Consider the following 19,754-nt stretch of genomic DNA (forward strand, 5'->3'; position numbering starts at 1 on the left):
ATTGGGGGGAAAAAAAGACAGTGTTTCCAAAATGGCTTCCTTGGCCCTTAATCATGCTTTTCTGTCCACCGTAGTTGACAGGGTTCTCAACCACCTCTCTATTTAATGGATTTCCTTTTCAAACCACCCCCCCCCATCCATCCATGACAAGGACAAAGTACTTTAACCTTGGCTCCCCCAATCACCACATTCAACAAGTTATCCTCTGCCAGCATGTCCATGACTTGACTATCTCCATCTCAACTTTCCACTCATCTCCATATATTGTGTTGGTTGATAGCTATAGTGACCTTTTTTCCAGTGTGTTGTAATAATTTGTTTGGATTATTGAAACTGAAATAAAAGAGACTACAATGCACAGAATAAATGTTACAGCAGTCTCCAATGAGCGATCCTCATTCATACAACATTTCTTAATTTCAGTGTGAAAATGTTAGTATAGAAGCTAGTGCAAGTATCACCACCCAAATTCCCTTTTGGTCCTTAGTTTTCTCATCCCAACAATACTTATTCTTCTTTTCATGGCACACCTCCATGCCACATGCAATAAGATGCAACAACTGCTTTTTCACTTATTCCCTTCCTACCATCCAGGAATCTTAACAAATATTCCAGATTATTTACTTGCACTTGTTCCAATTCTGGGCTTATCCATTAAAGAAGCAAAACACAGATTGGCTATCCACTTTGAGAAAACCTCTGTTTAGTCTTCTGGGATGACCCACATTTTCAGTTGCCTAGAACTTTGATTTTCCAATCCTACATTCCTACAGTGATCTCTTTGTCCAATTACAATGTTCAACACTGTTGTGGATCTGGGAGAGTGAAGACCGGAGTCACAGCGCTGCTCCAAAGGGTTCAACTAACCAGTCCTAATTCTGGCAGTTCCATGTTTTTAAAACTGAAATCCTACAACCACATGCCTGTGTTCCAGATGGCAGCACCTGTGCTGGCAGTGGCCATGAAGGGTTGCAGGCTCCGAGGAAACAATGGACTGGTTCAGGGCCCCAGAAACAGGGAGAGCAACCCTGTTGAGAAAGAAAAGCGGAAGAGACGACCTTACAGGGAAGGTGACCAATGTAGCGGACCAGCAAGGGAGTCAGCAGCTGTGGGACCCACAAAGGCTGCTGGTGGTCAGTGACTTGCAGTCAAAGAAAACTGACAGGCTGCAGGCTGCTGGTGCCTTGTGGTCAAAGGACCCGCATAAGCTGCCAGAGATTGGCTCGTGGGAACCAGGTATCGGAACTGGAATTTGAGAGGGTTCTGATGCAAGAAGGGCCCCCAAAGAGCTTCAGGTACTGAAGGCTAATTGTGTTGGAGGTTTGGATCTGGAGCTCAGGATGGCATTGGTTTGAAATGTAGTCTGTGCAACCGCAGAGGCTGCAGGAGGTGAATCCACGGACATTCAGTGACTCTGAAGGGACTCGCTTTTGTTTCTCTTTCTCTCGTACTGCAAAGTGTGCCGGGTGACACTAATGGTGACTTGTCTGACTTACAGAAGGCAGGAGGCAATTTTGTGTATGACAATAGAGGAATCTTGATCAGCATCTTATCTTGCCTCTGGGCTATTAAAACCCTCTGAATTCAACAATGGATGTAATAATTTCAGATAACCTGCTTTCTCAGTTTGTGCAAGAACTGGCCAGCTTTGATACAATACCTCCCACAAATGGCATGAACATGCTCTGTGATGTCAGAGTATATGATGATGTTTACAAAATTTCTGTCATTTTCAGAAAACTTTACAATGGCTCAGTTCAGGCAGCAGCTGTGGACAAAGAAATATAATGAGCAATTCAAGTCAATTATGTTTCATTAGAACTGGGAAAAGTTAGTAAACAAGTGAGTTTTCCAGTATGCACTTTTTTTTTGCTCTTAAGTATATTTATACAGCATCTGTCAGCTCCCTACTACCCCCTAGGTGTGAATGTTTGAACAGCATGCAAGCCACAAAGCTGGCCATTTTTTGGTACTCTTGCACTCTGAACTTAGAGAGGACAGAGTAGATCCTACAAATGTGAAGTTCTCGCATACAAGCAAAATGCCAAGAAATGGCCCTTTTGAGACAACAGTAAGAGGCAACATGGAGGAGGGAAATGAAGACAGGCCAAAACTTAATTTATGATCCATGACATATTGCAAGAAGAAACTTACTAGCTGTTGCCTGGAGTGGACCATTAAAAATACAGTTTGACATAGAGAGAAACACAAAGACAAAAAAAAAGTCAGTTGAGAGGAAATGGGCTTTAACAAAATAGGTGAAGCTACAGTTATTCAATGCAGAATAACTATGACATCAGTGCTCTGAAAGGAACAAAGAGAGGCAGGCTTGCACTGATAAGTCATGTTATTGTCCTTCAAATAATAAGCAGATTAGTTATGGTATCAAATAGCACTTTGGAATGATAAAAATTTGTGATAGAGTAAGTCAATCCACAAACATTTCAATTATCAAAGAACGTAGCAAGAGTGAAATTACAAAAGTCAATCAGAATCAAGACTTCAGGCACAACATCCAGCCAAACAATTTAAACAGGGCCTCAGTACCCCACTATGTAATTGGATCCTAGGATTTTTCACCTCCAGACCCTAATCAGTGCAGATTGGCAAGGACATCTCCTCCACAACCTCCAGCAGCATTGGAGCACCAATTTTTATGCGTTCTATGCCCCCTGATTTACTCGCTTTACGCTCATGACTGTATGGATCAGTAGAACAACACCACCACCACCACGAAATTTGCTGACGATGAGGCAATGAGAGAGCAGACAAGAGGGAGATTGAAAACTTGGCTGAATGATGTACTAACAACAACCTTTCACTCAATGTCACCAAAATCAAGGAGCTGATTGTAGATTTTAGTTAGGGAGAAGCAGAGTTGTACGATCCAGTGATCATTGGAGGAAATGAGAGATGGAGAAAGTGAGCATATTTAATTTCCCGTGAGTCACCATTTTGGAGGGCCTTTCCTGAACCTACCGTACTAAATTATTTACGAAGAATTCACATCAGCATCTCTACTTCCTCAGGAGCTTGCAGACGTTCGGTATAACATTGGAAAACTTCCTCTGATGTGTAGTGGAAAGAGCGCTGACTGAATGCTTCATGGCCTGGTAAGGGGGCACCAATACCTCTGAACAGAAAACTCTAAAAAAGGTAGATACAGCCCACTAAGTCACAGGCAAAACTCTGCCCACCTTTGAGAAACTCTACGTGGAACCCTGCTATAGGAGCAGCAGCCGTCATCAAGGATTCACACCACCCAGAATGTGCTGTTTTCACTGCTGCTATCAGGAAAGAGGTATAGGTGCCTCAAGATTTGCATTACCAGGTTCAGAAACTGAATCAGAATTTATTGTCACGGACACTTCACAAAATTTGTTGTTTTGCGGCAGCATCACAGTGGAAACATTCATATACACCACTTTACAACAATCTGATGGCAGGGGTGGGGTGGGGGGGGTGAAGAAGCTGTCCTTGAGCTGCTGAGTGCTCATCTTTAGGCTCCTGTACATTTTTCCCAATGGTAACAGAGTGAAGAGGTCATGACCTAGGTAGTGGGGGGGGGAGTCCCTGATGATAGAGGCTGCCTTTTTAAGACACTGCCTCATGTAGATGTCCTCGATGGAGTGAAGTCTGGTGGGTGTGATGTCACAGGCTGAGTTAACAAACCTCTGGAGTTTTTTTTTCTTGACATCAGCCTTGGCACCTCCATACCAGACAGAGATTCAACCAGCCAGAATGCTCTCCACAGTTTACCTGCAGAAGTTTCAGCATTCGGAGACATACTGAATCTTCTCAAACCTCACAAAGTATAGCCACTAGCAAGCTTTCTTCATGTTTGCATCGAAATGGAGGCTCCAGGACAGATTCTCGGAGACGTTGACACCCAGGAATTTGAAGTTCTTGACCCTCTCCGCTACTGAGCAGTCGATGAGGATCAGGTTCTCCTAAAGTCCACAATCATCTCCTTGGTTTAGCAAATGTTGAGTGTAAGGTTGTTGGCGTGACAGCACTCAACGCGCTGATCCATCTCCCTCCTGGACACTTCCTCAGTGCTGTTTGTGATTCTGCCGACAACTGTGGAGTCATCGAAAAATTTGTAGATAGCACTGGAATTGTGCCTGACCACCCAGTCGTGGGTGTATAATGAGTAGAGCAATGAGCTAAGCATGCATCCTTGGGGGGACGGGGGTGCCTGTGTTGATTATCGGTGAGGAGGAGACGTTGTTTCCAATTTGTACTGACTGTGGTCTTCCGACGAGGAAGTCAAGGATCCACTTGCAGAGAGGGTTGCATTGGCCCAGAGTTTGTAGCTACTTGACCAGCACTGAGGGAATAACAGCTGATACCCCTCCACCATCAGACTCCTCAACAACACTCAATGAGAGACTCATTTAAAGACACTTACTTTGCACATTACTTATTACTTTTTTTCTTCACAACTTGTTTACATTTATTTTTTCTTGAATACAGTTACCAATAAAAATTCTGCCTGGCCCACAGGAAAAAAAACTCGGGGTTGTTTGTAATGTCATGTATGTACTCTGACAATAAATTTGTACTTTGAAATAGTACAATTCTCTGTTTGTATATTTTATGCCATCCTCCCAATCAATAATTGAAGATTTAATGACACAGGTCTTCAATTTAAATTTTGTGTCTTTAAAAACAAATGGCTATTCAGCAGCTAAGATGGAGAAAAACAACTTGGGTGTGTTTTGCACAATTTAAGCACCAAGCATGTCTTTAGAATGCCAATAACTCTGGGATAATTAATAATCATGGCTTTCAGTCCTTTTCCAACGATTTCCATTAAGTGGCTAGCAAATATTCATCAAAATCCATGAGAGGAAAAGGCAGCTACTTCCTTGCCTGCCTGTAGTCTCTCTCTCTCTCTCTCTCCCACTCTCTCCATCTCCCTCTCTCTCCCTTCCCACCCTTTCTCTCTCCCCATCTTTCCCTCCTTTCCCTCTGTCTCTCACAGACATCTATCTACCCCTGATTGTGGTATGAACCCACTTCGTTGTGCATGTATTTCAACCCTGCTGTCACTATAAATGTCCGTGAATGTGTTTTATGGCCAATCCACTTTCTCACTGTCCTTTATAAATTGTGCACATATGTTTTATTAAATTATGTGCATTTTTTCCCATGCTCTTATTCATGTACTTTATTCCCGCTACAATTCCCTAATACTGGAGTTATATAGGTCAATTATGTGCTAATTAAGCATGAATAATTTTGTTTATATACAAGATCGTAATACATCGATCAGGATTGCGAATTTAATAAATTGAATACAAAGTTTATACCTTCTTTTTAAATCAGTGTTGTAATTTGGAAGAATATTTTTTTGTTTCCTTCACGTTCCTGCATGCATGCAAGAACACCTTCAACGTGACATAATTAGACCTGGCATTTCAAGTGTACCGTTCTCATTGGGTGACCCTGGTATACCGATTCAAAATGAATCGGCAATGATACTACCCCCCCTGGGATAGAAATGGGGGTTTGGCTTTTCACACTTGACCACTCCTTACTGGGACACTCAATGCTTTTGCACTTGCAAGGAGGAATCCTTGGGGTTAGGACTGTTCTCCCTTCTACCAGTGACATCATGACACATCGAGTGATGGTGGACCTGCCCCAAATCCTGATAAATATATTATGATCCCATATTTGAACAAAATTAATCATGCCTAATTATAACATAATTAAGCTTTATGTACAGCAAAGTATGAGTCTTTCAGCCTGTTGTTGTTGTTGTTCCGACTGATACAAACCTTTGTAAGAGACCGTGCAAAAGTGCTACAATAAATAGCAATAACGGACAATTTTTAAACAGGGTGCAAAAGTTGGTAGCGCTTTAGCACTCAATTTATATAGCATGGCAAAGTTTGTAGCACAATAGCACATAATTTGTATAGCGTGGGAAAGTTGGTAGCACTATCACATACAATTTATAAATACAGTGAGGAAAAAGCGATGGCTGACCTCCCCTCCCACAATTCCATGCGGCAGATAAAGGGCCGTATGCCCAGCTGCATGCATGGAGCATTCATAGAGGGGTTTCTCTGCTAGATGGCATTCTGGGAAGACAGGCTCGCCATTGCTTTTTTCCCCCCACGGTCTTTATAAATTGTGCGCTATAGCGCAATCAATTTTCCCACGCTGTTTAAAAATTGTCCACTGTTGCTATTTATTTCCCCTCTCTCTCCACTGCAACTTTCCCATGACAAAGCTTATACCTTTTTAATCTTTTCTTCCTTCATGTTCCTGTCCTCAAGTAAAAACTTGGGTCATTTCAATCCCACAATGTAATTACTCGTTTCACATTGTCTGATTGCAATGCTCGTGTCTACAGACGCCAGGGATTGTACTTGGGGTTGAGGATGTCAATTCCCGGCATGACATGATGTCATCTGACACCAGCATTGAGCTGATTTTGCCTTCACACTCGACACTTTAAAGGCCGATGGCAGTTAATTCCTGGAATCACTTGTAAATCTGAAAGGGGCTTATGTTGCTGGGAATTTTCTCCATAAAGTATTTCATAATTTTATGTGTTATGAAAATGTAGGAAATTTAAGTAAACAAATACATTACTTAATTGCAATCTGATACATTCTCAGACTGGTCATCAAGCATTTTACTTTCCTGAACAATTGTTTTACCAGTTTTTTCTTACCATGGAAACATTTAAAGAAAATTAAAAATAAGGGGTGGTGGAGATTAACTCACTGTTTCACATGAAAATTTTATATGGTAAAGGTGCTCAAGAAGTGAAATAGGATCTTCAGCAAAAGAACAGATCCTGATCAATTTGTGGGACAACTTCAGTGGCAGTCACAATGAAGAATGTCTTTCAGATATGCCTAATGTAGCAAGTGATTGAGCAGGAAGATTAAGTACGGTAAGTATACACATCACAAGTTCAACTATTTTCCCCCCACATCTTCCAATCAGTAAACCTTCCAACCATTAAACCTTTCACCTTAAGCAAATAGCTTGAATTTTTAATCCTTAGTACATTAGAGGTTTCCATATAATGACAACAAATGTTCTTTTACTTCTCAGTGGAGTTACTCAACAGGTGCCCATTAAAGCCCATTCAAGCAATGTTTGAAAATTGAGGGAAGTGGTCTGAAAATACCTCCACCTGAGCCACCAAGAATATCACAGTTTCACTACACAATTAAGATCAAAATGTTATTAAATACAATTTATATATTTGTATGCACTGATTAAATGATACCTGAATAATGTTCAAGGAAAGAATAAAGTATTCAATGAGGTCTGAGAAAGTCTTACCACTTTTTAGTATGGAAACATGCATTATAGTTCATATTGGTAGTTAATAGAAATGTACAGTCAATGATCACATAATTCTCCAAAAATAAGTCCAATTAAGATCTTCTTTCATTCTTACTGTCTCATTTTACAATCAGCTGATATTTATGTTACTGTTTGTTATCAGTGAACCAACAAAAGGTCCTGGGTACAGAACACCAAGATTGCTAAATACTAACTCTTTAATGATGGCATAGAGGGAGTGTGATGATGACATAGATTTAGAAATTGGAGAGTTTAAATGCATCACATATGATGTATGGCTGAAGGAGGTTGCAGAAATTGGGTGGAATGAGAACATCAGACATTTGTAATGTGGGACAGCCATGGCTGTCAGCAGTAAAGCCCAATTTTTCAGAAAAGTAGAAATGAGGTGAGTGGTGGGGAAAGGAGATAACAAACAAGACCAATTTAGTAAAATAAAAACAGAATAAAAACCCCTCTTTCTATTCCTTCTATTCGCACAGAAAAAAAATTTATCTGATAACACAATTTAAAGGTTCCCTTGCTAAGTAATCTAAATTAAACAATCACTAAACCCCTCTCTAAACAAAGTAAAACTTACACTAATAAAAAGGTTTTTTTTTTAGAAAAAGAAACTGCAAAAGTAGTAACTCCCTACTTAACTGGGTGTGGAAAGAAATAAAATCCATCCCACTGGTGGCAGATGACTTTCAAAAGCTCCATCCCCCCAACCGGACATAAAATGATGTCTAAATCACAACCCCAATGAATTCAATCCCAAAACTTGTTCTGGATCATCAATATCAATCAAGGTCTTTGACATATTTGTCTTCCCATTCCCAGTTCCATTCTTCTTATCAGGTATCTTCCTCTTAGGTGAAGAATGCGTTTCAGTAGCCCTGTCTGGCAAAGAATTGGCAAAAATTAAACCATCATGACCACTCTCAAAAAACTGTGATTAGAAATTCCAATAAAAGATCTTCAAAACTGCAGGGTATCTAAAAGAAAATTTATAACCCTTCCTCCAAAGCACCTCTTTAGCAGAATTAAATTCTTTACGCCTTTTAATAATTTCTTGACTTAAAATTGGATAGAAAAAACCTTATTTCCTTGTTTCATCAACAGGGATTGATATCTGCGTGTATTTTGAACTGCTACTCTCAAAATAGTTTCCCTATCTTGGTAGCATAGACAACGAATCAAAACAGCTCATGGAGGTTGACCCAGATATGGTTTACTTCGTAAGGCCCCATGTGCTCTATCAAATCCAAACCTTCTGGAAAAAAATTCCAATCCCAGTGCTTCAGGAATCCACTTTTAAAAATTTTTTATTGGATCCAAACCCTCAAATCCTTCAGGAATTCCCACTATTTTAACATTATTCTGACGGCTTTGATTTTTCCAAAGAGTCTATTTTCTTCAATAAGTCCTTCTTCTGAATTTCCCATCCAACAAAAGAATCTTCCACTTTTTCTATTTTTTCTTTATTACTATCCACTTGTTCTTGACAAAATTGAAAGGCACCTTCCATCTTCTTAAAATTGTCTTGAACTGTATCCACCATATTCAAACATCTATTAACATCAGCTTTAACGACAGAAATATCTTTCTTAAGAGAAGAAACTTCTTCACAAATATTATTCATTTTTTCAGTCATATTCATAAATCCATGGTCAATCTGAGTAGACATTTGTGTTGACATATTACCCATTTGATGAGCTATAGATTCCAAAATTGTAAAAACAACATCAAAATAGTATCACTAGTCTCTCCATGAGGCCTATCTTCTTTCCCTTCAATAGCAGTCAATGACTCTTCTTCTATTTCTTCAGTTTGGCACAAAGCTTTTCCTCGTTGTTCCTTTGATTCTGCCATTTTCATCACTTTGCTTCCGGTCTGCACACCTACAGACCCAGACCCAACATGTTCAGATCACTGCCGGCCGACTTTGCTGATAGCCCAGACCCTGTCCAGAAGATCGCGTACTCGCGATGCACCGCGCATGCCCGGCAGCATCGGGGACCACACGTGTGCATCTTCCGACTCACTGCCTCGGGCCTCCGTGCCGCTGGGACCCACAGCAGTATTGTGCGTTGGGCCCGATACTATTAACTCCAGCACTTCTACAGCGTGCCCAACATCACGGGCGCACTGATCAAGATAAGAAAAAATTGGAAGCCCGGCACCATCTTGATTAGCCCACATCAACAAAATAGCTCATTATAGTTTGGAGAAATTTGATGTTTTCATGGATTTGCTCTTCATTGGCAGAGTACAGCTGCTAATCTCAAAATGTTTAATCCTCACCGACATTCAGTTTCCAGACACTGCAAAGTGGATAATACTCTTGGACCTTTTGCAAGAAGGGCATTAGGATTTAAATAATAAATATGCTGCTGGTAGACATTAAGCTTGCCAGCCACATATCAGGATGAAACAGGCCACCTGGGAGATCCGTGGCATAAAAAAGTCAGTAAACTCAAAAATGTGGAAAAAGGTTCAGTGGCCTCAATGCTCACTTAAAAAAAAACTTTGGAAGACCATTTTATCCTGAACACAAAAGACACTGTAAAGGCTGAAACCTGAAACAAATAAAAAAGAGAAAGCAGGAAAAAGTCAACATTGCACGTCACATTTATAGAGGCAAAAGGTGCAAGTCAATGTTTCAGGTTGGAATCCTGCAAAAGGAAAGAGGAAAGGTTGCCAGTATACAGTTGGTAGGGGTAGAGAGATGGGAGATGTGAACATAAGGGGAAGAGGAAAGATTGCCAGTATACAGTTGGTGGGGGTGGGGGAAATGGGAAATGTGAACAGAGGGAGAAGAAAATTAGGGGAATGGGTGTATGAAGGAACACTGGGGACAAAGGTTTACCTAAAATTTGAAAATATTTCATACCTTCTGGTTGCAAATTATCCAAATGGAAGACACAATGTGATACTTTTATTTTCCCATTTACAAGAGTTTATCAAGAACCAAAATGCCTAACGTAGTTGATTTGAAGAATTCATCCTATTGCCCAGATGCTGCACTCCATTTCACATGAGTAACAAAGCATTAGGCATGTCATTTTATCCCCAAATATTAAAAGTAATTAAAATCACACAAGTGCAAGAAAGCATCAATTTTCAAATTAGTGTAACTACACCTTTTGAAACTGATAGGAAATTGGCAGAGCATCAAACCTCAATGTCATTTAATTTATTCTCAAGTATTTCATCTGTGCAATTGGTCTCTCACATATTTTGGGTCACAATGGGGTCAATATCAGTCTCCTTTCTCGAACATCCAGGTACAAAAGAAAATGATTTTATTTCTTCAGAAACTAAACATTTTTGCTTAACTAACTTTCTTATAATCCTTTATGAGATAAAACTATGTTCATTTGACCAGCAAGAAAATTTAACTTAGATTTAACACTTGAGAGAATTGCCTAGCAATAGATTTCAAAAAAGACGATGTTGTTCTCAATCAGCAGATTAAAAGACAATTCTTAAAATATCAACAAATTATAGTTTATTATATAGGGAAAATTCAGGGATTTTTTTTCCCCCATACAAAACACCACCATTTACTAATGGAAAAAAAATGCCTACAACTCTTGTCCCCCCAAAAAATCCTTTTCTTTGTTCATCAGACCTCTTACAATTAATTTATCACATTTTATTTTCAAGCATTCTATGGATAGATTTGGTTTAAAATGTAAAATGACTCATCTTACTGAGCAAAAATTAAGAGAGGCAGTTAACAACAAATCATGAACAAAGGTGTAATTAGTTCGCTTATACATCCATAAGTCGCTGGCATTATAGGAACAAGTTGAGAATGTTCTTATTGAGCAAAGAATATCCTTGGCATATAGGACAAATCAAGAAAGTTTGCTAAACTTTTAGAAGAATGGCAAGAGCCACTAATTCTGATGGGAGGCCTGGATAGGACAAAGAAGATTTTTTTTTAAATGGTGTCAAGACTACTGGACATCAGGTTGTCATTAGCACAAAAGCTAGGGAATTTCTCCTGTTAAAAGCAAAAATGGACATTTTTTTGTCAAGTATACTTATATTTAATAAAAGTTCAAGATTATTTTTATTGTCATATAATAAAACCGAAAATTTGATATTATATGTAATTCCCTTTAGTCTATCATAAGGCAGACAAACATTTGCTATCAGCAGAAATTGCCCACCACCTCCTACAGTCAGAGAAAGTGCTAGGACGCCCTAATCAGAGTGACCCACAGTCGTCAGGGGTGGATGTTAACACTGGAGCCATCAATCAACTGAACGGCTCACAAGAATGTCTTGTGCTTTGAAGTCAAGCTTGTGTAAATTTCAATAAAAGCTCACTCCATTTTTTGGAAAAAAGTAGTAAAGAGAATTCGGGTGTGGTTTGGTGAAACTCTGTGTCTGTTAATTCTATGAGTGAACTCAAAAGTGGGAGTTAGATTACCAGCTATGTGTGTAGCCCAAACATTTTGGGCACAGTTTACAACATATATTTTGGAGAGGAGGCTGAAGAAAAATGTCAGTAACAATGGAACAGCTCAAGGCTGTCCTCAAACATCAGCAAGAGAGCTTTGAATTGATACAAGCGAAGCTAATGGACCAGCTGGCAACAAAATTGTCCATTGGAGCTTCAATCATTGAGGAAGGAGAGCCTGCAGCTAAAACAAATTTTGTTTTCAGTAAATTTTTCCAAGCTCAGTGAGGCATGGAAGATTAGGTCGTTGTTGAGGAAGTTGAGAACACGAGCACTACATACACTTTATTCTGCCAAAACTTCCCTGGGAGCTCAGTTTCTGGGAAACACGATGTAATGGCAGAAATATTCAGTGAACAAACATCACTGTTCCACATTCGGTATTAGTGTTTCAAAATGACTAAGAGAGATACCAAATATTTTGTGGCATACTCGAGTATGATAAATCGAGAATACGAGCATTTTAAACTCTCTACGCGGACTGAAGACCAGTTCAAGTGTCTAGTCTTTGCAGTGGGAATGCAGTCACACCAAGATACAGACTTCAGAATGTGGTTGTTGTTGAAGATTGAGCAGGAGTCTGGCATGACCCTTCAAAAATTAACCGCTGAATCGCAATACTTAATTAATTTAAAACACAACAAAATGGTTGAAGTAGAACACTTCCAGACAGTCAAGTTAGCAGACCCCACTAGACCAAATAAAAGTGTGACCCGCCAACCTGCCTAGCACCTGTTGAAACTGCAATGAGTGCAATGCAAGCATCCAGGACATAAACCAGAATGCTGTAGAACTGGCAGGTGGCAAACACCTGATGAGTTAGCTTGATACACAAAAGTAAAACCAATCAAGTGACTTTTAAGGTGGCAAACACCAAATGCAGGAAATATGTGAAAGTGCTCATTAATGGCATCCCAGTGACGCTTCAAATTGATACAGGGTCTGACATTATCTTAATATCAAAGAAAATATGGAAACAGATTGGTCAGCCAGAGGTAACTCCAACCGAAAACACGGCACGGAGCACTTCTGGGTAGATCCTGGAGTTGCTGGGCAAATGGACTATTCCATCAGCTTAAAAGGTGCAGAAGGAAGTGGATCATTTTATCTGGTAAAATGTCCTAACCTCGATCTCATGGGTCTCAACTGGATCGAAAAGCTGAAGCTACTGGACCGTCCACTTTATGATATTTGTCAAAAGTTGCAAGTGGCACATACCCCAACAGTAGGAAATACACCACAAGAGTTGCTGGTACAGTTAAAGCAAGGTCATTTTCCGAAGGCCTCAGACGGTACACTAACATAAAGGCAAAATTTTGCCTTTATGCGACTGCATTCCCACTGCCAAATGTGAAACCGGCTTTCAAGCCAAAACAACCTGTTCCATATGCAGCACTGCAAGAAGTGGAGCAAGAATTAAAACGGCTGCAACTTGAAGGAGTCATTGAACAGTTCAACTGTGTGCTGATTTTTCAACTGGTCTGAATGCAGCATTGGACATCCATCAATACTCACTGTCATTGCCTGATGACCTTTTCACGAAGTTGAATGATGGCAAATGCTTTGCGAAGATCGACTTAGCAGAGGCATATCTACAGGTGGAGTTAGATGCCGAAACCAGAGAATCGCTAACTATCAACGCGCACTTTGGACTGTTCAGATACACCATCCACCATTCGGCGTGAAGACTGCTCCAGCTATCTTTCAACAGATCATAGACACAATGTTGAATGGTGTTCCTGAAGTTGCAGTGTATCTAGATGATATCCTGGTCATGGGAGCACATGCTTGAGAATCGTTCAATAGTCTTGATTGTGTTTTGTCCTGCATCAGAGACTATGGTTTACGAGTGCGTGCAGAAAAATGCACATTTTTCACGTAGTCAGTGAAATATCTTGGTTTCATCATTGTGGTGATACGACCACCAGCCTACAGCAGGGTGGGGCGATCTCTGTACCTGCAGGAAGACCACCTAAGGGGCTGACTCCACCTGGCCAGCTGTCAATCAGCCGACCTGAATATAAACCTGAGCTGGTCCCTCCTGAGCCAGTTACACAGGGAGCCACCAAGGCATGAACCAGTGTTCAGACTTTTACTGGAACCAGATCCACAAAACGCTGATGTTATCAGGCACATGCCTACACCCACAGATGTGATCATGCTACGTTCATTCTTGGGTCTAATTAGTCATTGTTGTTCATTTCTGTGGGAGATGCATCCATGATCCACTCAACAAGCTCCTTACACAGGGTAGCAAATGGAATTGGACTTCAAAATGTCAAGAGTCATTTAATTAAGTTAAGACAATGCTAAATTTGAACCTTATTTTGACGCACTACGATCCAAGAGTCTGGTGTGGGTGCAGTCATTTCTCACATATACCCATCAAAAAGCCATATCACACACAGCTTGCTCTCTATCCGCTGCAGAGCACAAAACTATGGACAAATTGAAAAGGAGGCTCTAGCAATTGTTTCTGCGGTGAAGAAACTCCATAAAATGCTCTATGGATGGCAATTTACTCCTGACAGATCACAAGCCACTTGATTCAAAGAAAGGAATTCCAATTTACACGGAAAACCGACTGCAAAGATGGGCAACGTGCTTCTTGGGTATAATTTCAAAATTAAATACCTGCCGACTTCAAAAATCGGAGAAGCTGATGCATTGTCACAACTCATCAGTGAGCAGGAAACAGAGCCGGAAGATATTCTTGTCGTGGAACTCTCGGTAGAGGCAGAAGTCAACCAGGTATTCAAAGATGTTATTAAATCACTGCTGGTTACAGCAGAAAGAGTCAGACAAGCAATGAGCAAAGATTACATTCTTCAAGAGATAATGCAATATCATCATACAGGATGCACAAATACTGGTTCAAGAATGGAAATTCAGCCATTTTTTAAAAGCCGAGAATCATTAACAAACTCTAATGGCTGGCTTTTGTTTGCCAAAGGATTGTGATCCAAAAACTCTGCAATCATCAATCCTGAAACAGTTTCACAGGGGACATCCTGGAACAAATCGTGGAAAAGCACTTGCATGAAGCTATGTTTATTGGCCTCTGATGGCCAGATTGAACAACTAACACAGTCATGTATCAGATGTGCCTCGGCTGCAAAATTCCCTGTCAAGACAAATTTACGTTCCTGGCCACAACCAAGTGGACCATGGAATCGTCTTCAAATAGACTATGCAAAACCAATTAATGGGAAGTTCTATTTAATCGTAGTGGATGCATAATCCAAATGGCCAGAGATCATCAAAGTAACCCAACCAACTGCATCAACTACAATTATGGAACTCAAGTCCATGTTCAATCGTTTTGGTTCTCCTACAACATTAGTTTCGGACAATGGGACACAATTACAGAAGCTGGCTTTGATTTATTCTGAAAACAATATTGCATTAATCATATTTGCTCACCTACATATCATCCACAGTCCAATGGTCAGACAGAACAGTTTGTGGATACATTCAAACAGGCTATACACAAAGCCAAGGGGGAGAATCCAATGGAGGAGATCCTGCAGACATTCTTTTTAAATTACCGGATCACTCCAAACCCACAAACTCCAGTTGCTGAAAACTTCTTCAGTGGGAAAATTAGAGCACCATTTAACATTATTTTTCCACTAAAGTCAGAACCTAGACACAGAGATTTGGATATGGAAAGACAGTTCAATCACTGGCATGGATCAAAACAAAGAACATTTAGCGATGGACTACATGTGCTGGTGCGAGACTACAGGGTGAAGTCGGGTGAGTGGCAGCTGGGGAGAACCCAGAGGAAGATCGGGGAGGTTTTCTCTCATGTGCAGGTTGGACCGGACAGATGGACTAGACATGCCAACCAATTGCGACCAACTGAATGTAACCTCACTAAGACCACTGAGCAGCTCAGGTTGGATGCTCTGCTGGAGACTTTCGAACTGCAGAAACCAGTTACCAACCAAGCACGACCATTAAAATAAAAAGAGATTTTACTCACTTCAACCCGGGAACCTGTATGAACTTCACAAAGAGTTTGCAAACAAGCAAAGCCCTTCCAAGTGGGCCCAAGTCTCCACTCGCATGAGTAAAACATCTCTAAAGGGGAAGGTGCTAGGACGCCCTAATCAGAGTGACCCACAGTTGCCAGAAGTGGGTGTTACCACTGGAGCAATCAATCAACTGAATGGCTCATGAGACTGCCTTGTGCCTTGAAGTCAAGCTCGTGTAAATTTCTATAAATAGCTCACTCCATTTTTTGGAAAAAAAGTTGAAAATTCAGGTGTGGATTAGTGAAACTCTATGTCATTAATTCTCTAAGTAAACTCAAAGTGGGAGTTAGATTCCTTAGTTTGGCATGCAGCCCAAACATATTGGGCACAGTTTACAACAGAAAGAGAAGCAAAACAGAGTCCCCTCAGAGTCAAGAGTGTCCATGGATTAACCTCCAACATTCCTGCAACCTCTGCAACCACACGACCTTTAGTCCAAACCATCAGCAACCTAAGCTCCAGAATCACATCTCTGACATGATCAGGAGACCTCGAGCATCTTTGGCACCCTCTCGCATCCTGGTTTCAATTCCTGGTACCCCTTCAGCCATTTTCGAACAAGTTTCCAGCAGTTTTCAGCCTGGTACAAGTTCCTTGACTGCAGCCGCAAGCAGCTCACAGCATGTATGGGTTCCTTGCCTTGAATCATCAACAGCCCACCTCCTATGTGTTCTTCAGCCTCAGAGCCCCTCATTGACATGACCGTGGTCACAATCCCTAGGTAGTCTTCTCAAACTGGAGATAGTTTCCCCACTTTCTGGTGCCCTGCACCAGTCCTCTGCTTCCCAGGTCTGCAACCCCTCATGGTCACAGCTGATCATAGATGCTGCCGTCTGGGCACAGACTCTGCGGTCATGGGATTTTAATAAACTACTGTCAGCTTCTTAACAGTCTATTTAAAGCCTGCCATTACAGCAGCACCGCCATTTTTTGTTCCCTCAGTTCTGGCAATGTTTATTCGGTGGGCTAATGTACCAAACAACAGTGTGATATCACCACTGCAGCATTGTAGACATAGGTGAATTAACCAATGCAATATGCAATACTCATATATTGCACATTTCAGAGTTGTTTGCAAGGTCATGGTAATATTGCACAAAAAGTTATTATTTAAGTCACACCAGATTACACAACAAACCACATGGTCAGAGATCATCTAAATTCTGATTAAGAATTGATAGTTAAACATATCACGAACCCAAACTCCACAATCTGTTCATCAATGCTGACAAAAAAACCTTTTTATCCTGAAGTCAAAAGAACAATAAAAAATGCTGAAATCAGGAACAAACAAAACCAACTGCAGGAAAATGTCAGAGGGTCAAGCTGCATCTGTGAAGGCAAAAAGGTCAAGTCAACTTTTCAGGTCAAGACCCTGCATCAGGACAGAGATGGAACAAGTAAGACTGCCAGTATGTAAGAGCATAAGGTTGAGTAGGAGAGACTCATAACTGATAGGACAAAAGAGATAATGAACAGATGGAACCAAGTAGGGGAGGGCCTGGGAGAAATGAATAACAGAGAAAATAGATATCCCAGATTTGAACAATGGGAAAATACCTCCATTTTACACATGGCCCTTTGGCACCTTGGGTCAATCGAACATCTGCTAGCCTAAACTGATTACCATTATCACAAGACTTCATTACCCTGCTCATCTCCACCCAATCCTATAAACATCTGTTAATTTTTAATGTGTTCTTCAGATATCTAACTTTACAGCCTTGAATTGCCACACATGTAAAGGAACAGTTTTAAATTCCACAGGAGGCCAGTGAAAAGGATGAACGACTTCACAGTCAAAGACTTTTGGGGAAGTTACTGGAAGATGATGAATATGTTTATGGGGATTTCTGGGAACATGGAAAAGAGAGCCTAAGGAAGTCACCTGTACTGATTTGTTTAAAAGTATTTTACAAGTTCCACACAAGAGCTCATTGGTGAAAAAGAACCATAACTTGGAAAAACTTCATGATATGGGCTAACAATTACTTAGAGATGGACAGCAAAAAAAGTCCCTTATTGGTGAATGTGACAGTTCAGAAAGGATAAAATAGCCCAACCAATAGGTTGTCAAACATTCATTCCCTTCACCAACAATGCACCTTTACTGTACCTTCTATAAAATGGACTCCATTTATTCACCTTGGACACTCCAACAGCCCCCACCCAGACCCTCAACCTCTACTGTCTATGCCAAGGCACAAGAAATGTTGAAATACCTCAACTGCAAGTTCCCCTTCAAGTTGCACACTGTCCTGACTTGGAAATATATTTGCTATTCCTTCATTGTTGTTCATCTAAATCTTGAATTCCCTTCCCAAATCCAGATGTCTTCCCACATGGATGGAACCAGGTAGGGGAGAAGCTGGGGAGATATAATGAGGTGGGGGAGAAGCATGGGAGAAATGAACAATAAAGTCTGTAAGGGTTACGTTACCAAAAAGAACTGCAGTGTTTCAAAGTGATGGCTCAGTGCAATCTATTCAAAGGCAATTAGTGATGGGACATAAATGTTGATTTTGTCAGCAGGGCCCAATTTTTTTTAAATTGCGTATTCCATGAATCTGATTTTATAGTACAAAGTTATTTATTTGACGGAAAACCTATCCCACCTTAAAAACACCACCATAGTAGGAGGCAACATGAAGTTAGAAAAAAACACAAGCACAAAAGTGAAGCAATGACATTTATTTATCTGTATGGAAGGTCATTCTCTTTGGATCCAAGAATTAAAGGCCTCCAAAGACCCAACAAGTTACTAAAGAAAAAGGCCAATTGAGAATAGGTGAAGGGTAGATTTAAAGACTGCAGAAGTTTGGGTGCGTTGAAGCTTTTTTGAACAAGGCAGATGGGAAACCTGCTGGGACAGCAAAGAAATTGAGATCTGTTAGTCTGAAAGCACAAGAGCTTAGCAGCAGGTGAGCGGAGCTCATTGTATACATATACAAAATATAAAAGCAACCAGAAATGCACAAAAAGCTGGAGAAACTAAGCAGGTCCCGCATCCAAAAGGCAATCACAGTTTCAGGCCTGAGCACTTCATCAGGGAAGTGACCTGTTAAGTTTCTTCAGTATGACTGTGTATTGCACCAGACAACAGCATCTGTAGATTTTCTAGTTTAACTCCACAGAAGCAAGCAGCCTTAATAACCACTGGAACTAGGTATAGGATAGCAAGCTCAGTCTTGGGTCAGTTAGGATGCCATGATACTGAGCATCCTGTGAAATTGAAATATGAAAAAGGACAGAAAGGAAGGGAGAGTGAAATAAAGGTTTGGTGATACCTGCATCTGTCAACCAGTACAAAAGTGAATACAAGACCAACCATTGAGAAGTCACATTTGGGTTTTTTGGTTGGGGTGGGGGGGGGGTTCACGGGAGGTTGGTTCACGGGAGGTTGAAATAGAACCTGACTATCATCAAAACCTATTACAGTGCCAGCGGCCCGGGATCCAATCTGGCGCTGTCAGTAAGGACTTTGTACATTCTCGCAGTATTTCCTCTGGGTGCTTTGGTTTCCTCCCACCCTTCAAAAATGTAAGGGGTTTGTAGGTTAATTGATGTATTTTTATGGCACAGGCTTGTGGGCCAGAAGGGCCTACTACAGTGCTGCATGTCTGAATTTAAAAATCTAAATTTAAAATACAAAGGGAAATATAATGAAAAACTGCAGCTTACAACCAAATTACTATTTCAAGTTTTATTGGTGGTGGGGGAGTCACATGGCACAGAGGTCGTAGGATCCGAATGCTCCCATGAAAATACAAGAAAATGATTGTTTACATGAAGTAAACAAAGATTAAGATAAGGAACAATACAAGAATAGTCCATTTGCTTTTTAAAATGCCTTTGAAGAAGTGTTGTTGCTGGAATGGATGAATGTATTGTTCTTGGAAGTGAAGGGAAACCTCTGATCT

General features: G+C 40.6%; 1 protein-coding gene and 1 long non-coding RNA gene across 4 annotated transcripts in view; one reads left to right on the forward strand and one right to left on the reverse strand.

Annotated features, from left to right (window-relative positions):
* The window catches only part of LOC138736733 (chloride intracellular channel protein 5-like), a 203,843-nt gene that overhangs the window by 105,030 nt on the left and 79,059 nt on the right, over positions 1-19,754 (reverse strand). The window contains exon 1 of one of the 3 annotated variants that reach the window (XM_069886716.1): positions 1,497-1,611. The exons of the other annotated variants lie outside the window; for them this stretch is intronic. The gene's annotated coding sequence lies outside the window, so the exon portion shown is untranslated. Of the gene's footprint in view, positions 1-1,496; positions 1,612-19,754 lie in introns of those variants that run through there. 3 annotated transcript variants of the gene reach the window in all.
* On the forward strand, positions 1,758-7,167 carry LOC138737657 (uncharacterized). The gene is made up of 3 exons (XR_011341114.1): positions 1,758-1,842; positions 6,775-6,916; positions 7,081-7,167. It is a non-coding gene; the product is annotated as an uncharacterized lncRNA (long non-coding RNA).

The sequence above is a fragment of the Narcine bancroftii genome, chromosome 6, assembly GCF_036971445.1.
Source record: "Narcine bancroftii isolate sNarBan1 chromosome 6, sNarBan1.hap1, whole genome shotgun sequence".
Lineage (NCBI taxonomy): Eukaryota > Metazoa > Chordata > Chondrichthyes > Torpediniformes > Narcinidae > Narcine > Narcine bancroftii.